The sequence below is a fragment of the Atractosteus spatula genome, chromosome 6, assembly GCF_055471065.1.
Source record: "Atractosteus spatula isolate fAtrSpa1 chromosome 6, fAtrSpa1.hap1, whole genome shotgun sequence".
Taxonomy (NCBI): domain Eukaryota; kingdom Metazoa; phylum Chordata; class Actinopteri; order Semionotiformes; family Lepisosteidae; genus Atractosteus; species Atractosteus spatula.
The window spans coordinates 49,102,898-49,121,344 of record NC_142711.1 but is presented as its reverse complement, the minus strand read 5'-3'; the positions used below and the strand labels follow the sequence as shown (position 1 = coordinate 49,121,344).

General features: G+C 38.2%; 1 protein-coding gene across 3 annotated transcripts in view; it reads left to right on the top strand.

Annotated features, from left to right (window-relative positions):
• The first annotated feature begins 7,099 nt into the window (after positions 1-7,099).
• tmem108 (transmembrane protein 108) overlaps positions 7,100-18,447 on the top strand; it is a 97,682-nt gene continuing 86,334 nt past the window's right edge. Inside the window, exons 1-2 of one of the 3 annotated variants that reach the window (XM_088918933.1) lie at positions 7,100-8,507; positions 9,386-9,488. The gene's annotated coding sequence lies outside the window, so the exon portion shown is untranslated. Of the gene's footprint in view, positions 8,508-9,385; positions 9,489-16,749; positions 16,850-18,447 lie in introns of those variants that run through there. The other 2 variants (XM_088918936.1, XM_088918934.1) reach the window with 2 other exon arrangements.

The window sequence follows — 18,447 nt, the reverse complement described above, 5'->3', positions numbered from 1 at the left end:
TTAAAGTGGTGTGTTCTGAGCTTTTTGCTGGAAAAAAAGTTTGTCACAAAGTTATGAAATTTGAAATGTGTGCATATCGGAATACAAACGAGCAGAGCAAATGTTTTACTGGATCACAAAGATATCAATGTATAGAAAATTCCACAGTGTATTCCCAGGTGTGTAATTCAGAAGTAGCAAGCATGGTGTATGCCCATGAACTGATTTAAACAGAGTTAATAAAGTCAGAAAATAAGAAGCTACAGTGTTCCCTGAAGTACTATATGTACAACTAGAGATCTCCATTTCCTTGCAAAAACCAAAGGACTGTGCTTTTTCATGCTTTTGGTTTTATTGGAATGCACAGAGGGAGTAAGTTATAGTGTTGATATTTAGCAGCTTGGACTCAATGCATAAAGGACCCTAGGTGGCGAACAAGTTGAGCCTTATAGTCTAGCCATCACTATTTCAAATGTAGTCTGTACTGTAAGCAAAGTGTGACCTTTGTGACTGAACTCCACCACAATTGGGTGGCAAATAAACTTGCCAGGCATTTGTGCACATGAGGTGCATCCGTCCCCGACTGCTCCAGCCCCTTTCCTGACTGAACTCACACCAGGCGTAAGGGACAGATGACTGAGGTGACCTATGTTAATTATGATTTAGGGAATCCAAATTGTGTGATGAAAAGCAGTGGTTATTTAAAAAAAAAAGAACAAATAAAATAATTGGGATCGGATTTTATAAATTAGTAAACGGAACTGCTGCCATATAACGGAATTAAAAAACAAATCTGATTGTAACTTTGGAAAAACGCCTATAAAGTGCCGAGTATTTTAATTGTTTTTAAATATTTTACTCACTAATTTTCTTATACACAGCGACTGCCATCACCTTTAAATAATGGGGCTCACGGCATATGAACGCATAAAATCCCTCAATGGACGATAATTCACCGTTTTTCACTTCAGAACTTGAATGCTACATTTTGCACTCTCATAAAAAGTATTAAAGTAAGCCTAAAAGTCAAGCTGAATCCATCACTGATGATAATTTTTTGTATCCTAGAGTCTACTTCAAACCACAGTTATAAACGTGTCTGAAGCTGTTGTTCATTACCTCAATCAATACACCCCAATTGCTGTAACTAAAATCAGCCCATTTAACTGTTATCACCTTATACTGAGCAAAAATGATCACGCAAGTGTCTTTGTAATGAAAGTATGTATTTTGTTCGTTATTGGGCTTACTATAGTTATAGTGCTTTGAGAACAATAAAATGTAATTCGATCAATCCGGTTTTTGAAGGTGGTGATCCTTGTACAGCAGCTTCTACATTTGATATTTCTTATGGCTGTACATTGTCTGTGAGGCTTTGCTGATTAAGAAGGCCAAGCCCAATGGTTAACAATCACTTGAACATAATCATAAAACACAAACTCACTTTATCACTGATGCTAAGCTGAAGCCCGTGTTCTCACTATCTCACCACTTGTATGTAACTATCTGACTTTATGACCACAAGGTTAACTGGATAAAAACCAATGTAAACTGGTAGCGTAATTTAGCTAGCACTAAAACAGAATAAAGTTCTTCGCGTACCACGTACTTCATTAGGCCTTTTAGTAGATTTTCTTGTAACGCACACAAACCTATTCTTGCACCCTTCTCAAAAATGTTTGGCTCCTGCTGTTTAAAAATGAGACAGGCAGTTGAACTGAACTACAGATGGACACAGTCTATGATAAAATGTTATTAGAACAAACATTCATCATACCTGAAGTAGGAAAAGGCAAAATGCATATCAAAACACAGATCGATCAAATTTCATCCTGATTGTTTTAGGATTAACTGAACTGAGGTCATGTGACTCGCTCTTTAATGGGGGTCCATAGTAGGGATTACCCTCAGCAATGCTGGTCTCCACGTGTATAGCTGGGTGGACTGGAACAACTGGAATAAAGTACTCAGCTCAGCTTGAATCCATGATCTGTTAAAGGTGACTGGTCTAATTGAACGTGCACAATCATGTACAGTATGTAAAACTTAGAGAAATATTAATTCTGGAACTGGAGAAAAGGTTATCAGCTGCAAATCTGAAAAGAGATAGATGCAGAATTTCCTGTCTTTGTCAGTTCAGTGTGTTGCACAAGCTGTTTCAGAATTCATATAGTCTTCGACCACTGTGTGTGGTTGCAGAGCATGAATGTGCTGCAGCAAGACTGGTCACTGGAGGCGCAGGTAAAGCAGGAATAGTGACCCCCTGCAAAAAAACAGATGAGTGTGTTTCAGCGAGGCAATACTGGTCTATTGGTGGCTGGCAAGCAGTCCTCTCTGTTGCTTGGCACAGGGAGGCATCTGTTTCAAAGGAAAAGCAAAGGCCTGTAACCCAGGAATCTAACTTGAATTTCCCAGAAGTTCTGACAGGGACAGTTCTACCCTTGTTGGAATTTGATCACAACAAACCTGGACATTGCTGGAACTGTGACTCTCAAAAAAGCCCCAAATCACCACTCCTCAGCAAAGAATTCTACTACCCCCAGAGAACAGGTCTCCCACCATGTGAGAATTCAGCGGTTTCCTGGTTTCAAGGGAGTTAGGTCACTTTCAGTAACAGACTCTGTAGCTTTGAACCCCTTTAATATATAAATCAATTGTTGTGCATTCCAATGCCTTTGTTATTGTACTGATATTGAAAGCAGATTTATTTTCTGTCATTAAGATCGCCATGGATCGCCATAGTCAATTAGTAACCAAAAAGGTCATCTTACTCTTGTTAGTGCCTGGAGAAATTGAACTTTTTGAACAGCTTCTCTATCACAACACATAACATGTTTCTCTGAGGGTCTCCAGAAGTTGACAGAAGGTCTCTTGGGACAAGGTTTTCACCTTGACCTTTACCTATCATTTACCTAATCCTATCTCTGAATTGGCTTCATTACTCTGTGCTCCTCCCCCTGATATTGGATAAATGGTGAGCATACCGGTGCACTATGGCTCCCATCATGCAGGTGGGGGCTACACTGGTGGTGGAGAAGAGTCCCCTGTCACAGAAGCCGTTCCTGACTCCCGTAAAGTGCGTTGTTTAGGATGCAGATGATATAATCTGGAAGTGACTGGAGAAGGACAAATGGGGAAAAAACAGCTGGATCTGGAAAGGGATTACAGACAGGGGGGCAGTGATGGCAGTGATCCGGTTCTCTGGGGTTATGACAAAGGTGTATGTGTCCGAAACAGACCAAAGGGGAAATCAGGGCACAGTCCAAAATCCAATAGCTGGGAGGTCCATCCGAGACAAAGACAAGGAACAGGGAACTTGGAACCAGGAACACAGAAGTTAAAATCATAACGGAGCCAGGCGCTCCGAGCCCCAGACTCAGATGGTCAGGACGCCGGGGTGAAGCCGATGCCGTCGGGTCTCTCCTGGACTTGCTGGTAGGCGGTCTTCCGGGTGTCCATCTTCCAATGCTGAGCGCTGAGCTTCGGAGGCACGGGGTTTAAATAATACAGGAAATACCAGGGACAGGTGTACATAATAAAACTAAAATACAAAAGGTTTGGAACGCCGACTAGAGGAGGGATGAGGATCGTGACATCCCCATTCCCTGTAAAACTTTGAGTGGAGAAAAGCACTATATTATTATTATTACAACTACTATTACACTCCAGGAGAAAAAAAGTGCCAGGAAAGACATTAATCCCTAAAGTTGAGTTTTCCTAATGTGTTGCTCTCACAAAAACCAGTGTGGTCTGACTGCGTGTCAAAGCACTCTTCACCCAGTTCACCATGATCCACAGGACTATCATGGGTTATTGAGGTTATCTGAGTATAAAATTCACCAGAGTCAAATTGAGCATGAGATGCCTATAGGCATGGAATAACTCTGGTGTAGACTAAGACAAGAAGAAACCACAAATGTTAGAATCTCAAAATACAGATGAGTTGTGACTTGAACCGGGAAAAGGATTCAGCTTTCATGGGAGCTTCAAAGAACTGAAACTAGTTAAAGAAGAAATGAGCTTAGCAAACTCATTGGTAGATCAGTGGTACGACTAAAACTGACACATGAAATCATGTGATCCTGGCTTCTAGATGAAAAAGTCAGGGTCAGAATAATGCAGCAGTGTCCTTTACGGCATACTATCATCATACTAGATAATTACTGGGACACTTCCCCTTTGGTGATAACTGCATTCCATTCATAAAAGCAACCTAGATCTGTCACAGATCTGACCAGATTTTGTTCCACAGAAAAAGACTTAGAAGTTACCAAACAAAAGACATGCATGGTTCAGGTTTTAATGCAGATTCTTCACTTGCTGTAGCTGCTGGTTTGGTGTGGGTTTCACCATTCAAAGCCCAACACACTCAGCATTTACTATCACTAGTTATCTCCCATTGTGTCACTTTTCACGTACAGCTAGCTGGGTAATCTGGAAAATGTAGTTCCCAGGACCTATCACGATGCATTATTGTACACAATGTATATCATATACAGTACATGTTTGCAAAAAAACATGCATTTCTGCAACTCATTAATGATTACTATGATTCTATGATTCTATTATATATTATACATACTTTAAGAAATCATAATTCTTTCAAATATCAGTAATTCTGGCATCCTGGAGGGTTTCTGCAAAATCACAACACGCAAACTGCGAATATTTTTTTTTTGTTTTTCATGCTGGATTAAATATACAATAGCTAAAGAATCATTAAAATGAGAAATGGTCTTCGTCAGATGTAGGTCCCTGCGTGCGATTGCAGTAGTTATGCTTTCAGTACCAGGTTTCAGCCACTAGGGGGATCCCGTGTACAGCTGCTTATGATATTTGGCTCCGAAATCATAGAAATTACCTTTAGACGTCGGCTCAATGGCTGAGTCACTGAGCTTTAGGCTGCCAGCATTTTGAGACCTCCGTGTCTTATGTTGTTATTTAACTCACTTGTCACACAACTCTTCTCATTTGGTTATCTCCACATGCTAGGTATCGATTAAAAGATTTTGAGCTTCAGTCAACTTCATGCTCTGTCCAGCTAGACCAGACAGGCACCTGTACATGATGGGTAAACGTGGATGTCAGCGTTATCAGCTGCCAAATAATGTTGCTGACCAGGCAGTTACTGTAATGGAGTTTTTAATGAGTGTTCAGGACAAGGACAACCCTCCCTTTGCCCACTTCTTGTGCAAGCAGGTTTCCAATGCGTCGACCTAGCCTGTGTCGCTCTGAATCTCTTCCTCTGCCCCATTAGTGCTCCGGTAGAAGCTCCTCATCTTATTAGGTATGTCCAGTAAGAGTGGGGGTCTGAAGGTCTCGTTCTTACAGCCAAGGTGTTGAGTCAATAATCAAAATCCAATTTAATTACTTCCATCATTTTGTCTTAATTAAGGTCGTCTGAGCTACAGAACTGACGGAGTGGAGTAACATGCCTTTGGTTTATAGTAAGTGCGGAAACTGTCAGTCTGTGCCAGGGCTATAATGTACAGTCCTCGTCCTGGAGAGCCATATTTACGGACTGTTCTTGGGCTACAAGATGTACTTTAGCCTGTGATAAACCTGCAGACGGCAATGTCCAACAAATGAAATAACTTTAACAGTGTTTGACCACTAATTGTTCAGACAGTGGTGAAAGTTTAGCACAACTAAAAACTGCAGAAACAGGAGCGCAAAATGTTCACATACATTTGAGAGTGATCCAGAGCTCAAATATAAAACAGCATTCAAAGCTTCTGTCAGTCTTTAATACTAAAAATGGGTTACACGTTGATATCCTTTAGTCAGCTTAAGCAGCATTCAGACATCAGAAAACGCAAACGTTTAATTCTAAAAACTTTTTTTAAAAAACTACGAAAATGACAAAAACAGACGCACCCCTGGAGTGGTGGAAACGGGGTTTTGTGTTGTAAACGCAGCCCTAATCATTAGCTAGCTATTTAATTAAAATTGCAACGTCAAAAGGGGGGAAAGGTTAAGAGAAGAAATCCAGATCAAGAGGTGTGTTGACTTAAATGTTAGAAAAGCAAAAACAAAAAGGTTAATTTGACTCTTCTGAAACATATAATTTATTCAGGGATGCCCGACTCGAATGCATTCATCATGTTACTCCTAACATACAGCCTTCAACAATTCTGGTCACAAACTTATAAATGGTGTAATGTTTACGGCTAAAAATTAGAGACATAATCAGTGGTTGTGCGGTAGCGTTTTAACAAGAGTTCAATACAAATGCTTGTTAAAGAATATATTAGCAAGTATATTTTAAAAATTATGTGACATATTTCTTACATCACGTTTGTTAGTTTCGTACAGCACTTGAATTTTGATCCGCTGAACACACTGTGTTGTAATGAATCCTTTCCTATTAAATAGACAACATGTTTACGAACACAAATTAATTGTTATAGAATTATAAAAATATTAATAAGAAATGTCAAGTATATTTATAGAATAATTTCCCTAGATTTAATTAAACTATTATTAAAGTAAATTAGCGACTATTGTAGAGAGCTGGAAATTTTTTAGTTATTATATGAATGAACTTCTACAAGTGGTGTGATTGAAGCAAAGGACTCGAAAAAAAGACGTTCTTCTTTAAATCCTGGCTCAATCTGTAATCTCCTTGTGATTCGTGGAATGACCAGTCAAGCGCCAGATGCTATAACAATTGGTTTTCTCCTTATGCACTCTCCTTATGTTTTAAATGTATTTACATGCTGTAAGTGCATTCTGTAATATATTTTAAATAAACAATACAACGTGCATCAATAATAACATAAATCTAATCTCGCACTGTAATTGACGTGTTGTAGTCCGATATCAGAATGCCTAATGCTCTTGATAAGGGTCAGTCATAGCAAACCGGTGATTTGTGTGTAGTGTGTTATTCAAAACAATTAACTATTCAACAATAGAATTTACACAAATGTTTCTGCATGTTACTTTAGTTTGGTTATTGATGGAATGCACATATTATGATACATTTAATAAGGTGACAAATTAATATGCAGTATATTACTGCGAAAGTGTGGACCTATGTTTGATGTGTTTTGAATGAAAAAAAAAGTTCAATAAACTTTAAATGTAAATGTATACAACAAATACAAGTAAAGCGTTTAATACCCTATGCCTGTTAAATGTACTTGGAATATTGGACAATTTCCCAATATTGATAAACCACCTGTGTAACAACACGTGGGAATATGGAAGCACAGCCGTACTGATTTTCCTTTACATTGTACGATAGACCAACAGAGACTCTTCTTTCTTAGGAAACTCAGCTACTTTAAGGTAGATAAAACTATTCTTACACTTTTCTACAAATCATTAATTGAAAGTGTCTTAACATACTGCTTCACTTGCTGGTTTGGCGACATAAGTACCGGTAATTGTAATAAACTGGGTAAATTAGTGAATATAAGTGGCAAAATAACCGGGAATAATCAAACCAATTTAAGTATCCTTTACAAACAGAGGGTGACTAAGAAAGCCAAAAGCATCAGTGTGTCTCACCCCCTCCATTGCGAATTCATACTTTTCCCATTCGGGAGACGCCTCTGTGCCCCATTGCGAATTCACACTTTTCCCATTCGGGAGACGCCTCTGTGCCCCCAGGTGTAAAACCAACAGACTCAGAAAATCTTTCATTTCCACTGCAATTACACTCTTAAACAATGCAAAGTAACCACATTGTCTCTTGTTTTTCTCTTTTCTCCCGTAACACTGCTGTATTCTCTTTCCTTTTGGTAATGTTTATTCGTCATTGTGTTGTGTTTGACTGTGCCGTAAAACAAATTTCCCCTAGGGGACAATGAAGCTTGAATTGAATTGATAGGAACTTAGTTTTTTGGTTCTTGTAGCATATTACAATTAAAATCGTGCCACAGTATAAGTTATTTAAGAGTAGCTATTGTGTGTTTGAATTGGTAAACTGTCCTGATTTTCTTGCAGTACACTTGCACATGTTTTTTTAGCTCAAATAAAGATAATCCACTGAAGCCCTCGTAAACCCTGTCTCTAATCTGAGTAAAGATACAAAACGCGGTCCCTGCTGTTGCAGCAATATGTCCTCATTTATATTCTGTGGCCGTGCATCCCTTTCAGCTATTCGGCAGCCCTCTGTTCTGTGTGCCCCAGTGCCACAACTCTCTCGTTGCTAATTCTATTAATTACTTAAAGATCCGCCAACTACGGCTTGCTTTTGGTGCGAAGAGCCTGTTGCTGCTGCTAAGTGCTCAGCCCGTGCAGCAGCGAGGTCGGCCACCGAAGCACCCGGCTGCGGCCAACCTATGTGTCCTTTTGTGTCTGTGGGGGAGCACGCTGGGACCCGCTGAGACCTCCCTTTCGGAGTGCTGAAGTTGGAGGTGCACTGAACAATTGAGGATTGGATATGGCGCTCATGTGACCGATTCGAGGCAGACGGCGTGTGCAGTCGGCCTGTTGGACTGCAGAGAGTTCGGGTAGAGCGGCTGTGGGTTCGTTCTGCGCGGAGCCTGAGAGAAACACCGTAGCAGCTAGAGGAACTGGTAAACCTTTCTCTGCCTTCTTATGTGACAATTTTTTTTCGCCCGCTGTTGATTTTAATTAACAGGATCTGCTTTCTCTGGTATAGTGATATATACTGCATATTGATTTTAGAATATGAATAGACTATTGGAATACTTAAACTGATGCTGGCACGAAATAAAAGGATTTTCGTAAGACGAACTAATTCACACTATACCATGGTAACATTTTATATGCTGAGGATGCTAGAAGCTCACACCGGCGTGATACAGTGGTGGCAAATTTTAAATATATACCAGCACATTTTTGTTATATGTCTGTTGAACAAAATGCCCCTAGTTGGTGATGAGAATAATCTGATATAATACCTTGTCAGACCAGTCTAAAAAACTAAGAGCAGTGATTTATTGGCGTTTTATATTCAAATGGCCTCCAAACCGAGACGCCGAATAATAACGAGAAGCACGTTTATCACAATCTTAGAAAACGATTAGGTATATAGGTAATATGCTGTATTAAATGTACGCTGATTTAACTAGAATTTAGACTAACTGGACCGTGGAAAAAAAATATTTGTTTATCAATACGGTGGTTATTACTCCTTTCAGCCCCCTGCTCGGTTTTACACGGGTAATACACATCACATTACTGCTTTCCATATGACTCGTTATTTTGCAACATAATCTATGTGTATTTTATGTGAAACTCTCTGTCAGCGAGATTTTGCAGGCAAGAGAAAATTGATGTTAAATAATACTGTAAAGTCCTCAACGATGAAGTTGGCTTTAGAAATTGTCTTCTAGTGTGACTCAGACCACTGAGAATGGAAATAGAGGAAAGTGAACCTCTTTGAAATTACAAATCTGCGTTGTCACTCAACACCACTTTTATTTTCCAGCCAAGAAAAACATATTTAACAAGAAGAAAGGGATGTTAAATGGTTGCCATGCTGCAAGGATGTAGCCACGTTTCAGTGCTTTTTCCCCTTATTCATCATTAAGGTAGGGTGCAAAAGGTCTTTTCACATTTTTCTGTTTACCTATTACCATTATTTTGTAATTATAATTGATTAGAGTACAAGAATTTACTCTTCAGTGTATTGTAATCATTAAGAAGTGTGACTAACTGTACTGACCGTACTATGAGTAACTGTACATTGTTTCCATAGCTACAGGGGAAACACATCATTGTCTAGTCCTGTTAATTCAGGACTGCTGTGTTCGAGTTATTTACTGTATGTGTAAGCGGGTAGCCTTGGGTTTAGTTCCTGGGGAGTTATCTGTGTGGAGTTTGTATGTTCTCTAAGTTTTTGTGTGGGTTTCCTTCAGTTTCTTCCCATAGTTCAGTACTGATAGGTTAACTTGGCTTATGGGAAAACTGCCCCTGGTGTGAGTGTGTGTGTGTTTCTGTTTGTGCATGCCCTGTGATGGACTGGCATCCCGGCCAGGGTGTATCCTGCCTTGCGCCTGTTGCTTGCCGGGTTAGGCACTGGCTCCCCATTAACCCTGTATTGGATAAAGTGATTAGAAAAATGGATGAATGTGTCAAAACATTTTTTGCATTTTATACCCACATTATCATGGTATATGGATCACTGCAGAAAAAGTTGGTGACATAACATAATTTCCTACCTGAACTACTAAGCCTGTTTTAGAAAACTGTAGACTTTGTGGAAAATTGTGCTTTCCGTATGACTAACAGCTTATAATACTCATTATAAAGTAATAATGCAAAGGAGGACTTGTTCTTTAAAACTATTTTTTTTCTGTGTGAAGATCACAAATGTTTAAAGAAAACACTGGACTCAAATATATATACCTAATAAACATAAAGTAAGACATCTACCTCTGTAAAACATTTTAATTTGCATTAACAGTATAGTCTGTATTGTTGGAGTTTAAAAAAAGTCTTGGCCGTGTACAATAATAAGCATTAGAAAATCTAATTTAGTAGAAACATTAACGTCACAAGGGTAAACATCTTCAGGATGAATTGCACAATATTTTCCACCCAAAAGCAATCTTAAAATCAGGGTGTATGGGTCATAACTTACATTTTAAATTGGGTTGGATAATTAGGCTCATTGTTAGCCCAGTGTATCCTGCAACACACATTGACTGCATGATTTCAAGAAAATACTGAAAAGATGTCACTGCTTTTGCTTGAAAAAGTGAAACGCCGCTATTTTATTTTTTAAAATGCATGATTTTATGCTCCAGATCTTGTAAAGATAATGTGTTGACTGTGGCCACAACTACTCTCAAACAGGGTGCCAGGGGAACTAGGTGACTCTTGACCCTTATCTGGTCCCAGTGAGAAATGGAGCAGTGCACTCCGAACGAAGCTCCCCACTGAGATGTGGACCTGGTGTGACCCAGTTTTTTAGCCTCAGCTGATCATGGTGCTGCCCCTGGAGTTCCAGGAGGGTGTTTGTTCTGTGCCCACAGAGCTGCAGCAAATCCTTGTCAGGGTTACAATTCATCTATTGTTTGTTTTACATGTTGTTATTGAAAAACATATCCTTGATGTGTCATTTGTGTTAACAATCCATAACACACGCAGAAATAAACATATCTGGAGGCTCAAAAACAGTTTTGTATTTCCACTCCAGTTTGGCTTTTGGCCAAGAGTAGCAATAGGTTTGTGGCACAGTCTGATAGCAAAGCAGTGTTTTAATTACTTGCTATTCTGTGCTTGTTGGTATTCCGGATTTTGTCAAATTGTAATGTTCCTGCTTGAAGACCACTACAGATCACTGCCCTAACTAATTCTGGCCGTCCCCTCCATAATCATGGCCCTTATTACTCTCACTCAGGATTGAGCCTTCTGTCGGGTCCAGTTCACATCTGTGAATATCACTCCTGGCCCCCCTCATTCAGCCTAGGTCCTGCAACAATAAAGACAAATATGGAACTACAGGCTGTTGACGCAGTCCTCCAGCTCTGTTTTAAATACATTGTTGTAGTGATATAGGATGAAGTTTAATAAAATATAAATCCTTTAATCCTTTGAAATATGTTAATTAATTCCTGTAGCTTTTGTAACAGACGTGGTACAGTTTATGTAATGAGTTAATGAGTCCATGAATCATGAGTTACAGTATGTGTGTTCATGCACAGACTAATTATCATCATGCAGATCTACCTCAAAATTTGTTACCCCCTTGCATCAACTTAAATCATATTAGAAGAACCCCTAGCGGTACTTTGCTGTTGCGTTCCCTTATACTTTTAAGGCAGTACCGAAGGAGTCCTAAGTTCATCTTTGTTGCACTGCTTGTTATGCTTTTATTTTTTAACTCTCTCTCATGTCCTGTTGCAATGCAATTATATGAAACAGTGAAAGGACTGAAGAGTTCCCGTTTCAAGTCATTATACAGCAGACAGTGGGGATGACGTCAAAGCTATTTGTGTTACAGCACTAGTTTTTATCTGTAACGTGTTACTAAAAGAGAAAACCAGGTGTCAGACTCTTAAAGGGAACAGATCTGTCAGCTGTAAAACAAAAAAGACCAGGTCTGATTCCCCATCTTATAAAAGCAGGGCTGCAGAGCTACATTCCCATTGATACGTCCAATAATTTACCATGCTGTCAAATTTGAAAAACAAAACTGCTTTCTGCTTTATAATTCTTGACAAGGTTTTCTTGGACAAGTTATGATGAAAAATCTTACATCCTGCTCAGAGGACTGAATTGTGACCTAGGCTTGATTAAATGAAGAGGTTATTTTGTTTTTGGAGTCTCAACCACAGCCCAGATAATACAATAACGTAGGATGGTCTGTATTAGACTGCTCCTGGGAAAAGAAGTCTTTCTGATCGACAAAAGACTGACAATTATGCTTTGCATAATGAGACTTTCAAGTCTGTCCTTTATGAAGGAGCCGTCTTTTGTGTAGTTTTCCCAATTGATCCAAAGAAGAGGTTTTTAATAACGATATGTGTACTTATGACAAAATGTGCTTATTTTTTCAGGTCTTATTATAGCCGTCACTGTAGAAGACAACTATTTCTCAACCAATCTTATCTGTAGAGCATTTGAAAGGAATGTTGTGATGCAGCTTCCCTGTTCTCTGTAGCCATGGAACCTCTTACTTTGCACAGGAGGCAATTTTGAGCCCTGCTACAAAGGAAGGAGGTGTTGGAGGGGGATGGGGACCCATCTTGACATTCGTGGTTGACAGGATCTTCGGGGATGGTTGGTTTTTTAAAGAGAAATATTGGCATCAGTATTATTCATAGCCCTGTTCACAGGACTGGGTTTCAATGCAGACTCTTATTGTTTCCATGACCCCGACATGGCCCGTGTCTCATTAGGGCGTAAATTACATTTAAAAACAAAGCTTTATGAGAACCTTTGTGAACCCGAATTGATGTGTTTTATTCTTGCCTTTAAATGACTCATATCTTGTGACAGCAACATGGAAACTGCGTCTCAGAGAGCAGAGAGCATACGAACATTTACAGACGCCATTTATGAAAACCAGATTAAAGTGTAATTAACATTCCAGGAAATGCCATGATTGATTGATGGACCGCATCTGTGGCTTGATTGTTGGGATAAAGCCATGCCCTGCTCACAGATAGGCCTGCACCAAATATATGCATGATATTGTATGTGAGTAGATTGTGGAGCACCTTGACTCCACAGAACCCTCATTGAAATTGATTAATGTCTGCAAATACAATGCAAATCAAGAACGGGAAATGTTTTGTATAGAGATTTAACTCTAGAAAACTGGAAAAAGCTTTCAACAGGAATACAAAAGAATTACTGTAGTATTGAACTGATCAATACACAACAGTTCACCATACTATATGATCAATAAAATGTATAATATAGTAGAAAGTAATCCTTAGACACAAGTAGCCTGATTCTGACTGTGGGCAAACTACTCATTTTTAGCCATTTTCACACAGTGGTATAATAATAAGAAATATTTATGGGGAAAACATGTTTGGTAAATAATTGGCACTAAAGTCCGTTTGATAAACACATGGAGACTTTTGAAACATTATTTTAAAAGTATTGAATTTTAAAGTCATCTGAGCTGTTTACTTCAGTATCTTATTAATGAATGATTCTGAATGGATAGAAACATATATATATAGTACAATATAGTAGTATATTGTACTGAAGTAGTTTAGGAATTACTATACTATAATATGTATTATAGTATAGTAGTTAAGTAATTATAGCAATTAACTATTTACATCACAATCCTGGGTCTGGTTCCATTTGGATACCATTTTGGAACCATCAGTATTGTTTTGCTCGTCATGGCAATTCTAAGGCTAAGGACAGTAGTTCTTCGGAAGGGCAGTGACGTAGCGCTTGTAATATAATCACTTTGCATGAATGTAGCCTGAAAAAAGGGTAACAACTCATTACGATGATTAAAGCATCTGATGTGGCTATAAGATAGCCATATAATTAACTGAAGCATTAAGGTATTTAGAGGAAATTCCTGTAATTCCTTTGTTGCAGCCATGCTTCTCTAATGTCCCATCATTTCTGCATGGCAGAGCATATTCTGAGCTCAGGCAGAATATTTTTGCCCAGAATATGTAGTGCCGATGTTTATTAGGCACCATGTGTTGCTTTCCAAGATTTCTATAGTCTTTGACCCTATTAAAATGATAAGAAAATAATCCTATTTGTGTTTGATTTACATTAAAAAGAAAATGACTTAGGGTAGCACAGTGGGGCAGTGGTTAATTTTGTTGCTTTGCTGTAGTAAGACCCTGGGCTCAGTTCCTGGGGTGCTATCTACATGGGGTTTTTATCATCTCCCCTTGTTCGCATGGGGTTCCTGCAGATTCTCCAGTTTCTTCCCATGGTAAAAAGACATACTAGGTGACTTCGGTAAAATTGGTCCTGGTGAAAGTGTGAGGCTGCGTGTGCCCTGTGATGAACTGGTGTCCCATGCAGGGTGTATAGTAGTTTGCCTTGTGCCAGTTGCTTTCTAAGTTAGGCTAAAGACCCCCTGCTACTCTGCACTGGATAAGGAGGTTTATAAAATGGCTGGAAAAGGACTTAATTTATGGAGTTCTCTCACTGAAAAGTAAAAATGTAGATGTGATTATTTTGCTTTGAAGTGCAATTAGGTTTTTCCTGATCTCTTATTTGTGAAAATGCACCTCACTCTTGCTATATAAAGTCAATATAGACTTATGTACTTTGGACATTTGCAGAAAAGTCTTGGCAGTGAGACCTTATTGTGAAGGAGTGGTTTAAATGTCTGTATCACAGCAAAAACACATTTAAGGATAAGCAGGAACGATACTGGTTTATTGTGTGTCACATTGGTGTAAACTTGTATAAATTGTTAGATACTCTATACAAATCATGTAGGTGTTTTTACAGAGACTGGATTGTGGGTGTACACCCAAATCCCCATTAAATTAAGCAAGAGTCAGTCCATTTCAGTACATTTGAGGTGCACCTACTGCATTAATGATTCTGATTTGGGACATTGGCAATATTCCTTTTTACAGGTGCTTTAAAAGAGATCATTATTATGCAATTGTGAATAACAGCTTAGGAACAGCAAAGCAGAGTACCACATGCTTTAATTTCAATGTAGTTGCTAAGTGTCCTTTAAGAGAGGCAGGGTGAGTGGCATTTGATTTCTCCAGTATGAGTGTCCACATTTGTACAGAGCGGTGTCTTGTGTAACAAGGTGGCTTTCCTTACTGCTCTTCAGTGTCCTGCCTTTGTAGCACATTGTAGCCAATCACAATGAAGCAGCAAGAGTAAGCAGCCAGTATCAGGATAAAAAACACGTCTTGTCAGTCCGAACTGCATAGGAGAGGACAGACAGGTGTTTATTTATGGGGCATTGGCTCCTTTCAGCTATAGCACATTATCTATTGCAGTACTTCTAAAATGATTGCTGCAAAGGATTTGATCTGCTATCTCAAAATTTGGATCTAATAGCTCACACCATTAATGATAAAAGAAGTGGATGATCTCTTTAAACTGAAAAATACTACAAAGTGTTTAATTTACAACTGGTATTCCATGCAAGTAATGAATTCTTTATTTGATCTGAGATAAAAACAGTGTTAAGAAGGCTTTATTGGATTCTATCATTGAATATACCTGTAGTAGTATTCTTATTCTATTAGGATTATTTATTGATTATAGCCCATAAGTCTGGCATGACATTCTATTTAATTATTTTGCAGAATGTACAGAAAGGCAGATGTTTTGAAGAAGCAGTTTATACCGTCATTGTTTCAACTACTATTTGGTTGTCATCACTGGAATTTAATCTAAATTTCAATAGCATAACTATAAGCAGCCTTGCTTGTATAATCTAACCCAGTTCATTTCAAACAATACAATTTATCAGGTGGTGTGTAATTTTATTTGTACAGTATGCACATGCTGAGGTGAAAATGTTTTCACTTTTAATAGGCTTACAAAATGACAATACATCAAAGTGAGAATTTGTTAACCAACGATTAAAGAGGCATAAGTGCTGCATTAATAGTAAGGCAATGTAGAAGGTCAGCTTTAATTTTCTCTGTTATAAATACTTCTTTGACCCTCTTATTTTGATTGTTTTGTCTTTTACATGTCACAATTAATCTACAGAGAGTGGCTTTGCTAAATAATATTTTGAGAGGCATAAATGCAAACATGACATTACCATACTGCGGTGGCACATGTATGTCAAATACTGATTTGTCTTGTCTGGAATAAGAGACAAGGGACAGACACACCTGAAGTCAATTTGCAAAAACAATATAGCACCTAATGGATATATATTTTTCGTGGAACAGTATCTAAACAAAAACAGGATTTCTTTTAATTGTAACACCTAGGCAGAAGTCTGGGGACAGAGACAAACTCCTCACCTTCACCAGTCTGTGGACTGTGTGGTAGGACTGTCCAGTACGTCCATTCTCATTATCAACTTGTAGCTCCCTCGGCCAAATGAGTCAAGACCAGAATAATATCTCAAACCCATCAATGACCACTGGAGTATTCTGAGATTCTGCTAAAGAAACAGAGTCCAGCATCTATTTTTAGTTCTAAAATTCCTTCTGTGTTCATCAGTAACAATAGTAAGTTGAGAGGAAAGGTGCATTATTACAGAGACAAGAGTCATGCCAAAACACCTGGTCATATTATCAGAGAACATTGTTTGCTAGCTGACGTATTTCCTCATCACCCGCATTTTTTCTGATGTTCCGTAGATACAACAGTATCGTTGACATGAAGCCAAGACTCCTGATTTTCTGATTAATGTTTGGAACGTTTTACAGAAGACTTCACATAAACAAATAGAAATGAGATGAGTAAACCCTTTGGTACAGCATGTTCTGTTTTGAAGTTATGTGCCCTTTGACTGGTGAGTGAATTTGATTCATTTGAAAGCTCTGCCCATACCCATTGATATTTGAAAACCCTTACTTTCCTGCCTCCCTAAATGAAGTGCAAATGCATAAAGTATATGTGACATGCAGTCCTAAATGCCACTTTAGACTCCTATTTTCTTCCACTCTCGTGGATTGCACTGTGCAAAGGGTTCTACTATAATGCCTACAGGCAGGTGTTCAATACAGACACAATGTAAAAACCCTGACATATGCCTGAAAGGCTACTTTTGTAATGCACACTTTACACACTTGCTTCCAAGCCCATAAACAAGTCTGTTTGTGAAGCACTCTTTCCTTCCAAATGCTATATGTATTCAACAACTGGGACATTTTAACAGGTTTAACATCTAGACAAGCCTTTTAGTGTAGATCATTGATACTGATAAGGGAAAACGTCGGGGAAACATTAGAGAGACTTGTACAAATGTTATTAAATGTAGCTTGGATATTTTGTTTTAAAGCTAACATGTCAAGAGCTGCCTACACTTTACCTGTGCTCTAGTTTTGGTGTCGAGTGCTTGTCAAAAGTGTCCCACATTAAAGTGTTTGTACACCCAGTACTGTAACACTGTCTGTCTGCTGAGTGACCTGCATTATATTGTTGTGTGCTAGTGTCTTTAATAAAATACTTAAAAAGGAAAGATTCAATATGAGAACAGGATGTGGGTCCCCATCGCAAATGTAAGTTGCTTTAGATAAAAAGTGTCAGTAACAGTAACAGTTAGTAACAGTAATGAAAGGGGCTGATTCTAACCTACTTATGATTCTCGTGAAGGAAGTTTTGTTTTAAATCTCAGAGAACCTGTGTTTTCTACACTTTTCATTTCTGAGACCTCAACTTTATTTCCTCATGATGTTTTAAAGTAATTTAGAAAATTCCAAGGAGAAAAATGACTTAACCTTTGTTGCTAAGATTGACAAAACTCTATTAGTGAACAGAACATTTTTATGTGCTGGACTAATTAATACATTTTATGTGGTGCAAATGGTGGAACAAATAGGATTAGAGAGAAACCTAGCAGTGTGAAAGAATGCAAATTCCTCTATACAGTCACCCATTGTATATTTAAAATGTAGATTAAAAAGAAAAAAAACTTTTAAGTCAACAGTCAAAGAAATAGATTTTCAGTGTTTTTTTAGGCTGTTCTGAAGATTCATGGAAACTTTTTTCGGCCTTTTTTTCTGAGGAAGTTTTTCTTCTCGAGATCTGCAGAATAATCCTTTCAAGTAACATGTGACAGATTAAGTAAATAATATTTGTTTTCCATTTAATGTTTTATATCAATCTTATTTTAAATAATTTATTAAGGTAAATATTTTCTATTTCAATGTGTAGTTATACAACCCCATCAGTATGAATTTTATACTTTAAACATTCATTATTCATACTTGTAATTCTAATGGTAGATATGTCAGGATTCACTTAAAGCCAGTCTGTTTTGTTGTTGATGAATGAGTGTTTACAATCTATGCTTCCATATTTCCACTTTAAACCCCAAGCTACATGTTCTTGTGTATTGTCATCTTTCTTGTATTGTTGAGGAACAAGTAAAGGTTTATTCCGTCCTGA